Source organism: Malaclemys terrapin, chromosome 3 (genome assembly GCF_027887155.1).
Source record: "Malaclemys terrapin pileata isolate rMalTer1 chromosome 3, rMalTer1.hap1, whole genome shotgun sequence".
NCBI lineage: Eukaryota > Metazoa > Chordata > Testudines > Emydidae > Malaclemys > Malaclemys terrapin.
In genome coordinates this window covers 141,952,581-141,972,193 of record NC_071507.1, presented here as the reverse complement: position 1 = coordinate 141,972,193, position 19,613 = coordinate 141,952,581, and the positions used below count along the sequence as shown (strand labels likewise).

General features: G+C 43.1%; 1 protein-coding gene across 2 annotated transcripts in view; it reads right to left on the bottom strand.

The window, feature by feature from the left end:
• Window positions 1–19,613, bottom strand: part of CGA (glycoprotein hormones, alpha polypeptide) — a 46,146-nt gene that overhangs the window by 15,261 nt on the left and 11,272 nt on the right. The window contains exon 1 of one of the 2 annotated variants that reach the window (XM_054021478.1): window positions 1,413–1,456. The exons of the other annotated variant lie outside the window; for it this stretch is intronic. The gene's annotated coding sequence lies outside the window, so the exon portion shown is untranslated. Of the gene's footprint in view, window positions 1–1,412; window positions 1,457–19,613 lie in introns of those variants that run through there. 2 annotated transcript variants of the gene reach the window in all.

The following is a 19,613-nucleotide window of genomic DNA, read 5'->3' as shown; positions in this document are numbered from 1 at the left end:
TTAGCAGGCCCATGCTCAAACCACTGGGCTATCCCTCCCCTCACCATGATAACTGCAGTTGCAGCATCCCTTTGACTATTAAGGGAATTATTTTGTTTTAGAAACATGGTGGACTCCTCTCAGGTTATTACCCAGCATGCAGTACATGAAACAGGAGGGTGTGTTGGGAGTGGGGACTGTGCTCCGCTCCTTAATCTGAAGTGGTCTCTCTATGTATGCTTCTGCTTAGTGTCCTCAGTCTCACACTATTTGTCTAATTGCAGTTTCTTCAGCTTCATCCACCTCCACCATTGGATACCACAGAAGAATGCCCTGTAATAAGCTTGTATCAGCATACAGCCACCTGGCCAGAGGCTCATACCAGTATCTTGGTGCAGCTTTCAGTCAAGGAGAGTAAAACCCAGGACTTGAACTCCTCACAGAAGAACACTGAACTGTATGATGGTTGTCTCAGCAATTTCTGGATGATCATGGGATCAAGCAGACCAGACTGCAGCACAGGGAGAAGATAAAGGGGCTCAAGGTGAAGTATTGGAAAACCAAGGATAAGAATAAGAAATTCAATACTGCCCTGACAACCTGTCTGTTTAGTGATTAAATGGACCATTTTCTGAACAGTGGTGTAAGCATGGAGCCCTGTTTCTGCATGGACTCATTTATGGAGCTCAAACGGATGTATGCTCAGAACTTGGATGTCTGTGAAGACACACAAACACACCCTCAGAGAGGCGGGTGGACCGCAGCTTCAGAAAGATGTGCAGCCTCAAATCACAGGCTTTCCTTCCTGATCTGGACCATGAAGAGCAGAGGGGAGTGGAAGGTCTCCTCGCAGAAGAACAAGGGGATGACACAGCCCCCCAGTCAGGTAATGTGGGTGCAGCCATCTTTATTATGAAGGATATTACAAAATATTTGGGTGGGGTTTACTCTATAATCCTAGCTGCTGCTTCAGTTTGGGGCAATTGCTGTGCCATTATGCTCCTCCAACCCACACTGGCACCCCTTTCCTTCCCTTTGCCCTCTCCCCATCTATGCTGCTTAAAATGGCAGAGAAGGAAAAAATCTGCAAACTGTCAATTTACAATGACTGAATTCAGTAGCACTGTAGGCTGCCAGTTATTATGCCAGCCCCTTTCCCAAAACTAAATTTTTACGTTCCAATTCTCCCAAAAATTAGCTCACCATTTCTTTTCCTGATAACATATCAGAGTTCACTTGCAAGAGCTGAATAAAGTTCTGGGGCCAAGTTCTCTTCTCATTTGTATCAGTACAACCCTAAAAGGCAGAAGCCTCAGAACTGACCCAACATTTTAGGTTAATCGTCACCTATGAGAACGTTGAGTAAAAAGCGAATTTCTAGAAAAATATATCAACTTTTCCTCGTTCATAGCTAGCAATGGGGAAAAAATTACCTTATTTCAATGTGTTCAGTGCGGTCAGAGTAGTCGATGTAGAATCTGAAGGATGGTTTTAGTTTCTGTGTGGTGTCCCTGAAGCTTATATGTACCTTTCTGTCACTGTGGTAAGAAAAATTTTACCTTTCTTTTATACCATTAAAGTTAGATTGCACTCTTCCGCCTACATATAAGCCATAGGATCAACTGTGCATTCTGCCTAATGACTGAACATTACTTGATGTAATTACCATTACATCATTTTGATCTTATCTCAAACCCACTCTCACAGATCACTTTTTTTCATTATACAATGCAAGAAAGGTCAGCTTGTGGGCCCAACACTCAGTTCTGTTCACCATGTGATTTTTCTCGGGGACTCTTATATCTAGCCTCTTGCAGCTTGCTGCAGTTTTTAGTAAATACAATTCTTTCTAGAAAACAGAAGATTAGCTGAGATTTCCTACAGCTTTTTAAACTGTGCAGGGAATTACTTTTTAAAGGGCATAAATTATTTCCACATTTGTGATCTTATTTTACTAGAGAATAGTAAAAGAAAAAACAAGAAGGCCTGTACAAATGTTAAAAAGAATAATCTGTGTCTGAATTAAATGCCAGGGCATATGGAATTGTTGCCTGATTTTTTTAGGAGATTTCGGAGGAGTGATTAGTACTTTTCCAAAAGGGACAGTAGTTGGAGAACAGAAAGTTAGAACGGAGTCAGTATCATGCACAGGAGACAGGAAAGAAAACTCACTGTTGGCAGGAGCAAGCAGCTGCCAGTTTAAGATCGCTGGACGACTATAACTCAGACCGTGGTCGACTGTTGGATCGAATCAGGGAGTTGGAAAGTATTTGTGATAGGCTAAAGGTTACAGAATGAATGCATGGATGAACATATACAGGATTACCTATTCTGAGGATAATTTTTTTTTCTGATAAGATTGTTTCAATCTATATGTAATAATCTGTCAAAACATGTATTTTCAGTCCATTGAAACATGTCATGTCCTGCTATAATTTAAGAGACAACCCTGCAAACTCATTCAAAATTCCCATTGAAATTCATGGCAAATTTGAATAAGTAAATCTGCAGGATTAGGGGTAAAATTTTCAAAAGCATCTAAGTGACTTAAAAGTGTAAGTACTGTTTTCAGAAATGACTTAGGGCTAGATTTTTGAAGATATTTAGGCACCTAAAGATGCAGATAGGCACCTAATGGGATTTTAAAAGCACTTAGTTGCCTAACCTCCCACTGATGGGAGTTAAGCACCTATGCACTTTTGAAATCTCACTAGGGCTCAAATTGTTAACAGTATGTAGGTATTGTGAGGCCTTGAGTGCAGGGGACTGGACTAGATGACCTCCTGAGATCCCTTCCAGTCCTACACTCCTATGATTCTAAATAACTTAGACTGTGAAGTCCCATTTTCAAAAGTGACTTGGACACTTAAGAGTCTACTTTGCATTGAAAGTCATTGGGATTTAGGAGACTCATCAGTTAGGCAACTCAATGCTTTTTAAAATCCCACTAGGCACCTAAGTCACTTTCAAAAATAGGACTTCACCTTCTAAGTCACTTAGGCCTTGCAATGCTGAGTGGAGCAATGCCTACATACCGTTAAAAGTCTGAACCTAAGTGCCTATCTGCATTTTTACAGACTAAATACCTTAAAATCTGGGCCTCAGTGCCTGAGACACATTTGAAAATGGGACTTAGGTCCCTAAGTCACTTAGGCACTTTTGAAATTTTTATCCTACCTCTATAGTTTGATTCTTAAAATTCTAAATCTGTTGAGTAGCATGTGTCTGTTTTCATTATATTCATTTCCGGCCCCTCTCTCTCTCTCTCTCCTTTTTAATAACAAAAAACACTAATTTGAAACATACTGGTAAAAAAAATAGTTTTACAATTCCCATAAAAGATAGAAGTATAATAGTGTGTAATTTAAAGCAAAAGTAATGAAAACTGCTAAGGTTGTAGTATATGTGTGACGGAGCCCACGCTCCGTGATGACTTGTTACCATGATTGCACAATAGTCCCTCAGATGACTCAACCAGAAGCTCTATTGCAGTGGTTCTCAACCAGGGGTCTGCAGCTGGAACCCAGAGCCTGAGCCTTGGCACACACACCCACATCCCACCTCCCCACAGGGCTGAAGCCGGGAGCCATGGGGCTGAACCCCAGAGCATTGGTTGCCCCCTGCCCCCAGTGATAGAGCAGAGCAGTCCGGAGGCCAGCCCCACACCACCTCACTTCCTCCTCTCCCCGCCCCTTGGCCAGGTCGGAGGCAGGAAGCCGGAGGCGGGCAGTGCGGGCAGCTGCTGCTCTGGCTGGTGCCATGGAGCGGGCAGCCATGGTGTTCCGTCTCCTGCTGCTTGTGCCCAGGGTTGCAGCTGCTCCTCAGCTCATGCAGCCAGTAAGAGCCGTCCAGGCAAGGGGACATGGCTCTGTGGATGGCAGAGCCCTTGGGGAGCAGTGACCACAGGGGAACCCTCCTGGTGCACAGTCCCTAGCTATCTCCTCCCTGTACCCTGAGGGTTTTCAAATTTTTTGAGCTGAACCCCCACCACATACAACCCAGACAGGCTCGGTGGCCTGCTGAGGTGAGTCAGGTGATTAAGATTAAGTTAGATAAATTTATGGAGGGAATGGTTTAATGGTAAAACATAGTAGTCAAGGAAAACCAAACAATGGTAGGTAAATCGTATAATGGCTGACAGGGGTCAGGCTGGTGACTCTTGCCTATATGCTCGGGGTCTGACTGATCGCCATTTTTGGGGTCGGGAAGGAATTTTCCTCCAGGGCAGATTGGCCGAGCCTCTGGAGGTTTTTCGCCTTCCTCCGCAGCATGGGGCAGGGATCTCTAGCAGGAGGGTCTCTGCCGATTGAAGTCACCTAAAACAGGATTGGGGACTTCAACAGCAGAGTCCAGGGAAGGGGTAGGGACGGTTTTATGGCCTGCAGCATGCAGGGGGTCAGACTAGATGATCATAATGGTCCCTTCTGACCTTAAAGTCTATGAGTCTGAGGTGGTGGAGGTGGTGCTGCCTCCCTGGACCCCACCATGCGGAGCTGGCGCAAGCCCCCGCCAGCCCCTGCCCCCCCAAAATAGAAGTTCAAATTATGCCTATGCCTGAGGCCCCACCCCCGGCCCGGAGCCCCGAATCTCCCTCTTCCCCTGCTAGGCCCTGGAGTTTTTATAGCATGTTTGGGGGGAGCTCAGAAAGAAAAAGGTTGAGAACCCCTGCTCTATTGGACACCTAGCTTGAGTCTGAGTAAAGCTTTTCAAAAGACAGACAACTATCTCCACAGTCAGGGGAACACATATTGTCCGATGTATTCATTTTTTGACCTTTTTATACATTGTGTACTGTGGTGTCTAATCAAAGATAGATTGGATTAAAAGTTTTTTTTATTGAAGAATTCAAGGTAGACTGCTATAAATGCTACTTCCACTCCACAGAGAAACAGAGAGATGCCTAGGACCTGATTCTCCTTTCACTAGAATGAATCAGGAGTATTCTTTTGAAATCAACAGAATTACACTGGTATAAAAGATAGCAAAGAAAAAAAAACTACTTTTAATAACTATTTTTTGCTTTAGCAAATCCATATCTCCAACAGAAACATACTTGGCCAAATCCGGTCTGTTACATCAGTGAAAGTGAAAGCAGAATTTGACCCACTCTTTTGAAAATGTGACTTTTTTGTTTAATTTATTACACAGTGCAAATTTGAATCATTGAATGAGATTCTCATAACAAATTGCAAACTTCGGTCCTCTAATGAGCTTTTGTTGCACTCAGATAGTACCATGATAGGGGTTATATAAGTATCTAGATAGAAAGATATGTGAGCATTTGTACCATATTTTACCATCAAATATGCTTTGTAGAGCTAATGTTTTTTGCCATTTATGAGCAGAAAGAAGCCATATTCGGAGGTGGAGAAAGGGGAAGAATTGCTGGATCTTTAAATTCCTATTATTCGACAATCTTCCTCAATTAGATTTAGACTCTCATTAAGTTACAATTAACATTGTAGGTATTGCACCTCCAGCCTTGGCCCATACATTTCTTCCTTGTTCTGTGCGTGTTTGAATTCTCACTAGAGTCCACTCAAATTGTTCAGTTTTACTGATATATGTTCCATACACAATTCCCAGGAGTGGGAAGTATTTAAACCTCTCCCTTGCAGGAATAAGCTCTGTTTCCTTAAGACAACAGCTGAAATAGAGCCTATGTCTCCCCCATGACTGTAAAAACAGGAGGCATCCAGCTGAGCTTCTAGAGGACAGGGAGGAAGGGGAGAAGGACCACAGGCCCCTCCTCAGCCAGCCAGAAAGTGGGCAGGAGCAGAGGGATCAGCCAGACACAGTTCTTCCCTGCTATGTGTAGCCACCTACAAAGCAGAGAAATGAAGAGAACAGCTGAGTCCAATTTTATAAGGGCTATTGTTGGGTCTAATTGAGATAGCCTAATAGGGAAGGCTTTGTTCACCTGTGGGCTGTTTGGACTCTGCTTGCAGTTATAAAAGCCTTTCTTTAGGTGCTTAGGGAGAGCTAAAAGCCTGTGAGTGTATGGCTAAGGAAACAATAGTCCTTTGAAGTATTTCCTCCAGGAGCACTTTACTTCTGTTTTTTGTCTACAAAGGCATTCCCCAGAAGCATTTCCCTTGCAGGGATCTTATCTAGAGAGAGATTCACCAGAGGCTTTCTCCCTCCCAGCCACTTTGTAGAGGAATTTAATAACAATACAATATTTTGATGGGTTTGAAGGTGTAGTGTATATTTTCTGTGCTCTGTGATATATTTTTTTACACAGCACTGACTGGTCATAGCCTGGGGATTTACCCTCTACCATGCTGTAGAATCAGGCTATTAAAGGGGCTGTTTCTGCAGGGAAGTAGGGAAGATCAGCACTTGAGCAGTCATTTTCTAATGTGGTGAAGCTGGCTGTTTTCCCTCCTATGACATATCATGGCTTTTTGCTCCTTTGGAGGGGCTTCTCCCTCGTATCGCCTTCTGTCTGGCTTTCTTTAGGAAGGAGGGTACTGTTATTTTGCCCTACCCCTGCCAGCTGCTATCTCAGACCCCCAGTTTGTAGATCAGGCTGGGCTTAGGTATAAGATAATGTCCAGACACCTACAGTGAGGCAGCAGTGTGCATACCAGATGCAGAAACATAGGCACCTAGGGAACTTTTACAGTAGAAATTTAGGCACCGAGTGATCTTACATGCTTACAATGTTAGGCAACAGCCTAATGGGGGTTTTCTGGATCACAGGGGGGGCCTAAAACTGGGACTTAGGCACCTAAGTTCTCTTATGGATGTGGACCAGAGTGCATATCTTGTCTCCCCCTCCCCATAAGCAGTTATAGGGGTAGGCTGCTGCCTGATCCTGCCCCTTCCCACATCTCTCAGCTGGATGAAGGCCTCTTTCTCCTTTGCTGCTCAACAGAAATCTAGGACACCTCTCAGATATTGTCAGCAGGGGATGGGACTTAGAAGGGTCCCTAGCAGGGCCGGTGGAAGGATGTTTCGAGCCCTAGGCGAAATTTCCACCTAGTGCCCCCCCACCCTGTGGCAGCTCCCCCGCTCTACCCTGAGGCACCCCCCCTGCGGCACCTCCCCACCCCGAGGCACCCCCCCCGCCCCAGCTCACCCATGCCCCGCCTCCTCCCCGAGCACGCTGTGGCTGCTTCACTTCTCCCGCCTCCCAGGCTTGCGGCGCCAATCAGCTTAGGCACCGCAAGCCTGGGAGGCGGGAGAAGTGAAGCAGCCACGGCATGCTCGGGGAGGAGGCGGGGCTGGGGCGGGGAGTTCCCCTGCGTGCCACCTCCCCTTCCCCCGCTGCAGGTGGCCCTCCCCGCACTCCACTGCCCCAGCCCTCTCTGCCTAAATGCCAGCGGTGACTGGGGCGACCGAAGATCTGGCCACTGCGGTCGCTGCCAAAGAAAATGGCGCCCCCCAAATCCTAGCACCCTAGGTGACCGCCTAGGTTGCCTAAATGGTTGCACCAGCCCTGGTCCCCAAGGCGCTGAATCTACCTGCTACAGAAAATTAAACTCTTCTATTTAATAAAAAAAAAAGAGCAACCTGTTAAGCACATATTGGAATGTAACTATCTGACCATCATCACCCTTCTACAGCGCAAAGGCCAAGGAAATAAGGACAAGCATCCTTCAGTGATGTAGCTCTTGGAAGATTTGACTTTAGGGTAGATTTAAGTGATTCTTGTAGAATAAAAATCAACTCAAATTTCAGAATTTTCTCCAACTGCAGTCAAAATTAAGCCTTTAGTGTATGCATAGATTCAGAAAAGGACACACCCCTCTCCTAGTTACTCTATTCTTTCATAACCCTAAAACCAGACTCTCTTTCTTTCCTTGTGATCTCATAATATACCTTTGGTTTCCTTTCACATGTTCTTGTTTCCCTTTTCTCTAATAACCTCACATAGGTCCCACCACTCTGAAGATCCTGATGTAGGATCCAACAACTCTGGTAGTGTCTCTACCGGATTTTGATTCCCACTCCATTCATTTCTTGTGTGGTCTGGTGCACAATGCACTTCGGAGTGCCTCTATGACCACGGAACCTCCCAAATGTTAGAAGTTGCAATGGATGGACGTAGCCAGATTATCAGAATTGCTGAAGCCCGGTAGCAGTAAAAGGGCCTGTAGACTGGTTGAGCTTAGCCCATAGTATATTGGAGGGTCCCTGGGAGAAAGATGGGGATCCATGGAGAGGAAAGGAGCTGAGAATTCTTTTATGTTGCAGGTACAAAAACAGATGGGGCTTGTTTTGGGGAGCTCTGAGCAGAGATGAAAGAAATCCCCTTCAATAAGTTCACAAGGAGGAAGAGGACTCTGATGGAGAAAACAAAGATGTATTCTAAAATGGTTCCAAAATATCCAGATATTTGGATTATTTTCTGAGCCTCTCCACATTTTTCAGGTTTGATCTTCACCATTGCAGTTGTTATCCAGGTGGTAAACAAAGGAAGACAAACATGAAGTTGTATAACTGTTTATTTGCTTCACAGGGAGATCAATAGTGATTCAATGGGCACAGAGAAAACAATCGTACATGAAAAAATAGAAGACATAGATATGGAGTATTATAAAATGGATTAATAATCCATATTTGAATGAAATAGGTTGCAAAAATACTATATGATATTTCCCAGGTTTATTCAACTTATTGTCTAATATTCTCAGTGAAGCAACCACCTTGGGCCCATCCTACTCCCACTGAAATCAACACGAGTTTTGCCATTGATTTCAAAGGAAACTGGGTCAGGCCTTTTAAGATTAGCTATTAGGCCTCTCAAGCTTCAGCCAAACATTGATTTTTCAGAGAAAAGATGACTTTTAATACTTAGTGTGGGTAGAGAACTGACTGCTAAGCCATTTCTGTTTTAAAACCAAAGTGTAAAGGGAAAGAAAAACACCAGTTTGGATCTTAAGAAAAGGCACCTAAATACTACAGTTGTTGTCATATTAGAAATATGTACAATAATAATGATTATAGCAAAGGCACCATGCCAGCTAAATAATATAGCCCCTGAACTGCAATAAGGTTACCAGGTAACACCTACAAAAAAAATAATCAGAATTCAGCTCTTCAACTAGCAACTTTCCAAGGTCAAAGTGTGCAATCATGAGACAATTTATGGCACTTATTTGGATGTGTGTGTGTGTGTGAGAGAGAGAGAGAGTGAGCTTGCAGCACCATACCGCAAGTCCCTCTCCTGGCCAGGGGGGAAGGGGTGAAAGCTGTGCAGACCCCAGCACTGGTCCTGCTCTGCTGGCTCCAGCTGCCTTGGGCAGGCAGCCCCAGCCTCTTGCTGTAAGTGGTTGCCATGGGAGTGGGGTGGAGATAAGCAGTACAGTACTTGCTTTTATTTATGTATTTTTGTCTCTGCTGCTTCCTGATCAGTTACTTCCAATTTCACATAGTGTCTGGTTGACCAGTCAATCCGTAACTCTGGTGTTCGTATCTTTGAGGTTCTACTGTAGATAATGATTGCTAAAGTGTCACAAAACAAAACATCTCACATTAACATGTTTCAGTTTGACCTCCATAGTTTTAATTATCAGGTTTCAATTTGACTTCAATATTTTTAATCAATAAAGGTAATCAAACTTCATACTACATGTCTGATTCACCTCCAGAGGTCAGGAAGAACTGTTTCCCCTGTGTACTGCATTGCTCAGTTAATTGGCTGTGTATAGTATAGGACATTTTAGAATTCTTCTGAAACATCAAGTACTCATCATTAGACAAAGGCAGGATACCAGACTAGATGGACTATTGATCTAATTAGGTATGTCAATGTCTATATTTCTGTGCTCTCTTCCTTTCTAATCCTTCAGGAAACAGATAGGGGTTTGTTTTTAACCATGTTGTAATATTTGTAACATAAAAATGTCTAACAGAAAATACATGCATCTAGTGTGAACATATCCCGGTGAGTTTTAACTTTACATCTGATAAATAATTATGTACACTGTACAACATAAGATATTTAATTTCATATATTCATTTCTACTGCCAATTCAGTTAAAACAGAGGCCTGAATAATGCAAAGATGTTCTGTTTCTGTAGGAAACAATATCTGCAACTCTAACAGATATGCAAATAAAGAAACAATTGTTGATACAATTAGGCATAAACTGTCTCCAGTCTAAATGTCAATAACTTTAAAATGCAGTTATTGTATATATTTACCCTCTTGTTTTAGCAGAGCTTTCTGCTGCGAGTTGTTTTCAGATTTCAGATAACTGAATTTCTAGTTTTAACAGATGAAAATGGAGAATGTACTAAAGTACCTTAAATAATAAATAAATTGTGACATAAGCAACCTCTGTTAATGATAGTAGAGGAACACAGAAGACAATCACTAGGAATCACAAAATGTATACTGAAGAAAATAGCTTATTTGTTACTTTAATAAAACAGTGTTTTTATTAAGACTGCACTTAGCTGCCCCACCATCACCTAGAAAAGCATCTGTGTCAGGTCTCCCTCTGCACATTCAGCTGAAATGTTAATTGTATTGCAGTCGCACTTAAGAGCCCCAACATGGGCCAGGTGCTGTACAAACACAGAACAAAAAGAGGGTTCCTGCCCCCAAAATCTTACAAGCTAACAAAATGTTCTCTTTCCCATTATTCCTTCAACTGGCAGAGCATTGTTCTGCACTCTTAAGCAGTTGCCCTGTTCTATCCTACATATGGGTAAGGTCTGGATCTCTTTCTAAAAGATATGCTGTAGCTCAAACAGAAATTACAGGCTGATGTTTTATGGCCTGTGTTATGCAGGAGGTCAGTCACTATGATCATAATGATCCTTTCTGACAGATGAATCTAAGTGATCATTCTATATACCTTACGACTCCACAGTGGTATTGTGAGGCTTAATTTAATTATTGTTGTTAATACTTGCAAAGTAAGTTGAGATCCATGGAGGAGAAGTACTATAGATGTTCAAAGTATTACATTTCTGATTAGTGATGAATCACTAGAAAAGTGGACTAGTTCGTGATGATTAATTCCTGATTGGAAAGTACGGTGTGCCAATGTTATCTATCTCCAAAAAGTACTTTTCTAAAATAAAAATGTTATATATTTACATAATCACATTTCATCATGAACGATCACAAAGTGCTACCGAAGCTGGATATGCAGGATTCATTTCACATCTCACTAAAATGCAGTCACCTCAAGGATGCAAAACAGCTGCTTTTCTCTGCCACCAACATTGTGCAGCTGTTCTTAAGAATATATACAACTTAAACTATATGAAATAAGTAGACTGTAAATGCCCAAGTTGGATTTATTGTATTTTATTTTATTGGGAGAATATTTTATTGGTACTAAGACCCCTGACAGTAAAAAAAAAAAGCTATGGCACTCAATTTCCCATCCAGACCATCTGTTTATAGATATGGCTGTGCAATAGGGTGTAACAACCATGAAAGGGCTGCCAGCCTGTCACATGACTCCGAGGGAACAGATTGAAGGAAGGGGTATGTGTTCTTTCTAGGACTGTAAGAGGCAAAGGGAAATGTCTCTGGGGATGTCAGCCTGCTTTGCTCTGGGAATCACTTTGTTTTCCGTTACTGCATGAGTTTGTGTGTGTTTGAATAATAAATTGTGCCCTGAATCAAAGGCCTGAAATAGATTCAGGCTTGGCATTTGTTCTTTCCTGGGCTGGTTTATAGGCTGCCTGACCATTTAAGCCTTTCAGCACAATGGTAAGAAAGATGAAATCCCATTCTTTGCTAAATTAATCTTTCTGCAAGACAATTGTAATTTGATTCCGTTGTATGTGTTATTGTTTTGGTAACTAATAAAGGTCCAGATTCTTCCTGATCCTCCCACAGGTGCATGGAGGAGGAAGACACAAAGCATCTTCTACAGACAGCAAAGCAGCTGAGGCATACTGGAGAATTGGGTCCTTAATTTTCAATTAACTTCTTGATTTAGCATGCTATTGAGATGAACACTGTGTGAATGGGACTAGGGAGATGGAGAGAGCTCAGTCCCTGTATCCCACTGTCTATGTTTTAAATCTAACTGTAGCCAATATCATTGTAACACCGCTCACTTGCCTCTTTAACGCCAGTCTCCTTATGGAAGGGCCTGGTTCAATGGCTCCAGAATGGCCTGACCCATCTACTTTTCACCAGGGTGGACTCCACCCCCATCCCCTCCTCTTCCCCCTGAGGTCCCAGCCAGGCCAGCGTGAAGCCCAGCCGGCGAGCCAAAGCAGCTGTGGGAAGCCGCGGCAGACCCTCCACCTGCCCGAGGGGCTGAGAGCAGCCCCCGGCTTGTGTCCCTGCCCTCTGGGCTCCCCGCCTGGCTGAGGGCAGATGGAGGTGGAGGGTCCGTAACCTGGGCGGAGAAGTCCTGGGGGTGGGGACACAGGCCAGAGGCAGCTCTCCTCAGGCCGCCGCACTGCGGGCAGGTGGAGGGTCTGCCGCTGCTCCCCACAGCTACCAGCCCAGCTCTTATTATAGCTGGGCTACAACTGTGAAGCCTCCACCCCCCTCACCAGAACTGGGTAGGGGAGAGCTGCAGGGGCATCTGTGGGGAGCCTGGGTTCCTCCACCTGCCCTAGATGGGGGGTCTAGGACTTGGGTAGGGGGCTGCTTTTGCCCCCCACCCCACCCTGAGTGGGGGGGTGGGCTCCCTGGCCCTGTTCCAGCTTGGCTGTGGCCAGGGCCTTGGGGGGCCCCTGGTACCCCACTTTTGGGAGGACTCCAGTGCCCTGGGTTCATCTGGATCCCACCTCCAGCTCAAAAGGATATAAACTTCTTTATTCTCTTCCCAGATCAATTTACTTGGCTGTGCTGCCACCCCCCTTGCTCCTCTGTAGCAGCTTGGAAGGAAAATTCTAACCACAGTTGACTCTGAATTACTTGCCAGATAGTTGGAGACTCCCAGGCAATAAACACAAACACACAATATATTCAACAGAATAACTGTATTAAACAGGAAGTAAATATGATGGAATAGAGTAAACCAATACTCTCAGGGGCATCACTGCCCTCCCCACACTGATAATACTGATTAATTTCCCCAAAACTCCCAGGAATAAAATGTAATGTCCCACTGGTATCCATTCTCCATGGGATCGCTTGATGACCTGCAACAACAGTATCTTCTGTAGCAGCAATAAGCAATTTGGCTGACTTGGTTCAGCCCAAAAGACTGTCCCGTGGGATAAGATGCTAAGCAGATTTAATAGACTGTAGGTAATAAAATCCCAAATCCTTACCCCACGGCTTGAAGGCACAGTTCAGGGAACAGGGAGTCTCCCAAACAATTGCCCTGATTAACTAAAAGATGGTGAAAAGAACAGGAGTACTTGTGGCACCTTAGAGACTAACAAATTTAGGTGCCACAAGTACTCCTGTTCTTTTTGCGGATACAGACTAACACGGCTACTACTCTAAAAGATGGTGTGCTCACAACTCTGTGAATGATCCTCAGGTTCAGAGCTGAATCCAGACTCTCAGTAACTGCAGAGGGGCTGACAATCGCAGTTAGTAGGCATCCTCTTCAAACAAGAATCAGACTGCTTCTGGCCCCAAGATTGCCCCTCACCATAAAAGGAATCAGGAATCAGGTGCAGACTATAATAACTATCCTAAAAACCCCAACTCCCAATCTCCTGTCCTACAGCTCAGATACAATTACAGCAGGTGGGCAACCTTGAATTAGCAGCAAGAGCAGTACTTGCCATGTGGTAACTAATTTGTCTAGGTATCTGAAGGACTAACTTAGCCTGACAAAGTAGGGAGTTCTCCTAACACAACCCTATAAACTGAGAGTTACCTTGAAGAGGGAACAGAACAAGCTTAGGGCTATTGCGTCCAGGTACCCAGAGGCCAGTTCTCAGGAATTACCTGTGTGACCAGGGTCCCAGGGCAGGGGTAGGAGGAAGGCCCACACTGAGGTTGCTCAATTAGGGCCAAATGCAACAAATGGGGCAGACTATCCCCAAAGCTGGTGGTTATTCTAATACTTAGATTCACCAAACTAGCAACAGAACTGCTTCTACAATACCTCGCTGGTTACACAGAAACCAAAACACAGTTCCCTTATACTCTTATAGCAACCCAGCCTTGGGCTTCCACCCAGATACCCAAGTCAAATATGATGAGGATTACTGAAAATCTTAATCATATAAGAAAGTTCTACCAATCCCAAATGATCGGACACATTACCTCCCAGGTTAATGAATACTTCAGATTTTACCCAAATACATGCTTACAGCCAATTAAACTAAAATTTATTAAAAAAGAAAAGAGTATTGGTTAAAAGATCATTATACATAAAGACATGAGTACAGATCTGAGATCAGTTTCATAGCAGAAATGGTGAGCTTAGGAGTTGCACAGAGTTCATAGAATTAGTCCATAGGTTACAGGTTGAACACCAGGGTGATCCAAATGAATTTGGAGACCTCAATCTTGCAACTCAATGTTTCCCCTGATAAAGCATAAGCAGATATGAAATGAAATGTCAGGTCCCAAGAGTCCTTTATACAGTTCCTGGGCAGCACAGAGTCCTTCGATGAACAATAGGCTTGTGAAGTAACTCTCTCTTTCCTAAACATCACCGGTAATTAACTACATGGATTAACATAAGTAGTTTATAGACAGTTTACCACAAACTTTAAAGAGACAAACAATAACATTATTTCACGCAAGGTTCATCTAAATGTTAATGTTTCCTTTCAATCTTTGAATTAACAGAATACAGTCCTAGACAGGAACCAACTTTGAGCTCTGGTCAAGAGAAAAATTCTCTAAGTTAACTTCTAACAAGATATAGGTAAACATAGACTACTACAATCACTATCTTCTTCCAATTCTTTAACAATATAAGTTTACATTTCAAAGTTCTAGCCTATCTAACAAGGAATGGCCCTAATTACCATTAACATACTTTTCTAACATGTCTTCTAAAGGTTGAATCTGGTTCAATTAGCCTGCAAGCTGCTTAACCTTTTCTGGCCCTGTGTCACACCCTGCATGCAGGTCTGGGACTCAAGATCACCAACAGAAAATGCTACCCTTTCAATGGTTGGCTCTAGACACCTTCCCAAATGGCTTCTTTCCTCCCACAGTGCTCCTGGGGGGCAGGTACTTCACTGAAGGTTGTCTTTATTGGTCAGGCTAGCTCTACTTTCCCAGGCTTTTTCCTGTCAATCACTTGAACTCTAACCGTCTCTCAGACGTTGCTCCTCCTCTGAGCAGGTACCTTGGTAGCCATCCAGGCGCACCTGCTATAACTCCTCCAAGCCAACTGGGGCCCCTATCACTGAAAATAGCATCTCTCCCAATCTGTGCTTGCCCTCCCCTGCTTCTCCCAAGGACATCTTGCCTTTCCCTGAGTTTCCAGCACAGAGGCACCCAAGAACGTAAGCTCCACAGCAGTTACATAACCATAATTATATAGAACAATCAATAGCTTAGCTTAATTGCAATTATTTTTAACTATCTGGAAAAGTATTTTAACTATCTGGAAAAGTATTAAGTGTCTGCATGATTCTGTTGTTAAGATCATTTGAGACAAAGAAGAGATTGACACAGATGCTATTTTTTTTTAAAAAGGGCAGATTTTTTATTAATTTTAGCTCAAACTAAGTTTTAATTAAACTTGTAAATTCTCAGAAAATTCATTCTGTAATCGAAGAGTAAGTGCTGTAAGTTTTGGGAGGATACACCATATTTTGCATACCAAACAAAGAGGTCAAATCCTTGCTTTTAAGTGCAAAATAGAACTCAACCTTACTTACTTTTAAGCAGACCTCCCTGAGTAGGGTATTATATTGTAATTTGAAATACACAGGATCACTGTGTCCCAAAACCACCGACCAAGATTTAATAATGATCCATCACAGTGGTATAATTTACCCAGCAGGTAAGAGCTGGGAAGTGTGTTACACCTTGATAAAAGGTTATTTAATGTTAGCAAAGATAGTAAAACTGTTTGTCAAAAATATATATAACATAATGGGGATTTTATTTAAACTGGAACAATTACAACTGGATTCTACCTACCTATTATAACATTACATTGATGAAGGATATACATAATAAAAAAATTCTAATGGTTCAAATATATATGTATTATACACACACACTCTATAACTAACTACTAAGTGTATATAACAAAATATAACCCTCTAACTAAAGAAATATATCTATGTCTATCTCTGTACTCACAGGCTTTTATCTTATATGGTGTTATTTTTTCCTAGTTCAAGGTTGCACTTTCCTCAAATATCTCACTGGGTTCTGTCTAATGCCCAAGTCTTTGAGACTCAAGTGCCTCTCGTGACTTCCTGAAGAGATGGACTAGACTCCAGTGATTTTTGCTTGCAAGGGTTCATATTAGACCAGACCCAGTGGTACTCCTGTTCCACATCTCCGGCACCACACAAATCAATAATAGGAGACAACCAGAACTGATGGTCAGGAACAAACAGGAACAGATGCTCAGGAACACACCATCAAACATGGACTGACTTGACCAGCCACCTTTAAACGAAAGGGATCCTCTTTGGCATGTCTGTCCTGCTCAGTCTCAGTGTTTCCACTTACTCTCAGTTGCCCCTCCATCCCTCTTTCTGCTCTCTCTCCTCACCCTGTTTCTCTCTGTTGACTCACAGACTCTGTTTCTCTCCATCAGGCACTGCCTGTCTCTGTCCCTCAGTTGTCCCACTCTTCTCCAACTGTCACTTCCCCTCCCTCTGAGGGGAAGGGCCATCTCCTCTCACTTTCTCAGAGGCTGGGGCTTCTTCCTCTCCATAGAACAATGACAGTGCTTTCACCCTGAACACATCCTAAATCATATATCATCATACAGGGTCAAATTCCTTTACCATATTTACATACCTTCCCCCCTTTAAATACACCATCCCTGGCATATTACAAATTTTATAATATTCTTATACTTAAGCTTAATACAGTATAACTATCTGAATACAGAACAATCTTTTTGTAGATAGGTGGGATATTTGTCCTTTGTTTCACGGGAAGACCTATGGGGTACAAAAAGAACTTTCTCCTGCTCTACATTATCATCCTCTATAGTATACTTTTCTTCCCCTTCTTCTAAGTATCATCTACTACTGCATCTGTCTCTTGAACCTCAGGTTCCTCCCCTAGCAGGACCCACACAGTTTCTCATTCCAGATCTTCCTCTGAATCAGAGTCCCTTATCTTATGCTCTTCTTCAGAAACAGACTGTATCTCTGTGGGGAAAGTAGCCCCCTTTTCTCCAACTGTCATTTTCCCTCCCTCTGAGGGGAAGGGTCATCTCTTCTCACTTTCTCAGAGGGTGGGGCTTCTTCCTCTCCATAGAACAGTGACAGTGCATTCACCCTGAACACACCCTAAATTATATATCACCATACAGTCCCTTTAACATATTTATATACAGAATCACAACCAGTGCCTCCATAATATTGCAGTAGTACACACAATATACTGGGCATTGTACAAACAAGGAAAGACGCTACCTCTCACCCCAAGAGCTTACGGTCTAAAAAGCAACACACAGATGAAGGGCTAGGGAAGGAGAAACAAGCAAAGTAGCCAGGGTAATGACTTGATACTTCCATTTTTTTGTCCTGTTTTGTTCAGTCCTTTCAGTTTGATAAATCCCTTACCTATCACCAGTCCCTTAGCATTCCCATCCATCATCCAGTACTTGACTCCCACCATACCTGCCTACAGTGTGAAAATGGAAAGCCTGAGATTTTCATTTTGGCTACTTTCTGCGCCCCTGTACCTCTCTCTTGGCCATCTGACAATAAGTGGTTTTTATATTAAATTAGGGGGGAAAGTACTCCTCTACTTTGAGTGACCTTAGACAACAGTGGGTCTCAAGAGCTGAGGAACTCACTTCTTGACAGCCAGCCTAAATAGGCCCTATCTCTCGAATCCTCCTCTGTGCCATTTGTATCACTCTTCCAGCTACAGCATTAGAAGTCCTGAGATTTTTTGATGGCAGTCTTGGAGGACTGAGAAAGTTAACAAAAAACGGAGGTTAAGCATGTATGATCCCCATGTACCACTTCCACATGGAGTCACTGTCCAGCCCACAGTACCCACACCCAGCCCTCACCACAACTTTACTCCTTCCTTCCAGCTGAGGGGATGAAGCCAAGATCTGGCCCAGGTGCCACTACTTCCTATGTCTGATTATTTACAGCTGTTTGGAAAACCATTCAAATACCCATGATTCATTGGCATTACATTTTTTTTTTTTTTTACAGATACCTTTCTCCAACAGTATATATCATAGTTATATAATTCTGTCATTACACATTGTAGTTACATCAATATAAGACCTATATATACCTCCTTGTAATTATGTATTTTCATTCATTAATGACAATTGGCTCTTTTACCGTTTACAATAATTACACCAAAATGTAATACTGTATTTTAAGAAGAAATTTGCATAATAAAATATAATATTTAGGGTCTAGGACCACTCTACAAGAGTGCTGGAATCTACAGAAAAGCACAAAGGCTCTAATCCTGTCATGACCCACGGGCCTCAAACCTGGGTCACACTCCAACCCTCCATCTGGCAGCCACATTCAAACTCACCATCTAGCTGTTTGCTCATCTGGGACTCATGAAGTCCAACCCCAGTTTGAGGCTCTTGCCCTGCAGTCCTATGGGCAAAGTCCTGGAGCCACTCATCGGCCTGCTGGCCCTATTTACACCTGCAGCAGGAACAGAACGCTATCAGAACATCTGGGCTCCACCCTGTTCTGGACTGTGTGTCCTCTGATTTCCTGGCATCCTGACGCAGCATGACTCCTGGTACTGATTTGTGGATCTGACCTTCAGTCTGTCTCTGGGCTCTGACCTCCTGGTATGCTGACCCATCCTGACTCTGGTTCCTGACTCATGTTTCTGATCTCCAGTTATCCTGATCCAGTCAACTCCTGATTCCTGTCTTGTGACTGAAGACTCTAGCTTTGTCTACTTGGTCAGGCCGTGACAGTGACTCCTGTAAGGCACTCAAAGTCCTTGACTCCCGTTGATTGGACCCTTGATTCTGCAGTCCTTGTCTGTTTACAAAGCACTTAATCATATGCTTAAGTCCAGTGACACCTAAGCAAGCACGTATGTCTTTGCTGAACAGCAATGGATTTAAGTACATGTTTATATGCTCTGCTGGACATAGTTCAGTGGGAGTTGAGAAAACTCAGAACTTTAAAGTAGGCATTCAGCAAGCTGCAGAATCAGGCCCATTCTCTTTAATACCTAAGTATTGTAGAGTACAAATTAGGACCCAGTCCTACCCCTCTTAATGTCAATGTTTGTTTGGCCATTTACCTCAATCGGAGCAGGATTAGTCATATATTTTTCCTTAGTCATTTGTGCCTAAGTAAGGCAAAGTTTGTCTCAGATCTTTTACTATTATGTAATTTAATGTGGTTTTTATACAGGAATAGTATGCATAAGAATTGCTATCTCAGGATAAAAAGAGAGCTACTAAACTGCATGTCCTGAACAAAGGAAATATTTTTCAAATGTTTGCTTCAAAGGGGATTTAACGGAGGAAGTTAATGCTTTCCAGCATGAATCTCCATTACTATAATACCAGTGGATTAATTGTACGTAAAGCTGAAGCGCTGTCTGAGGAAAAATTGTAGCATACGGAAGG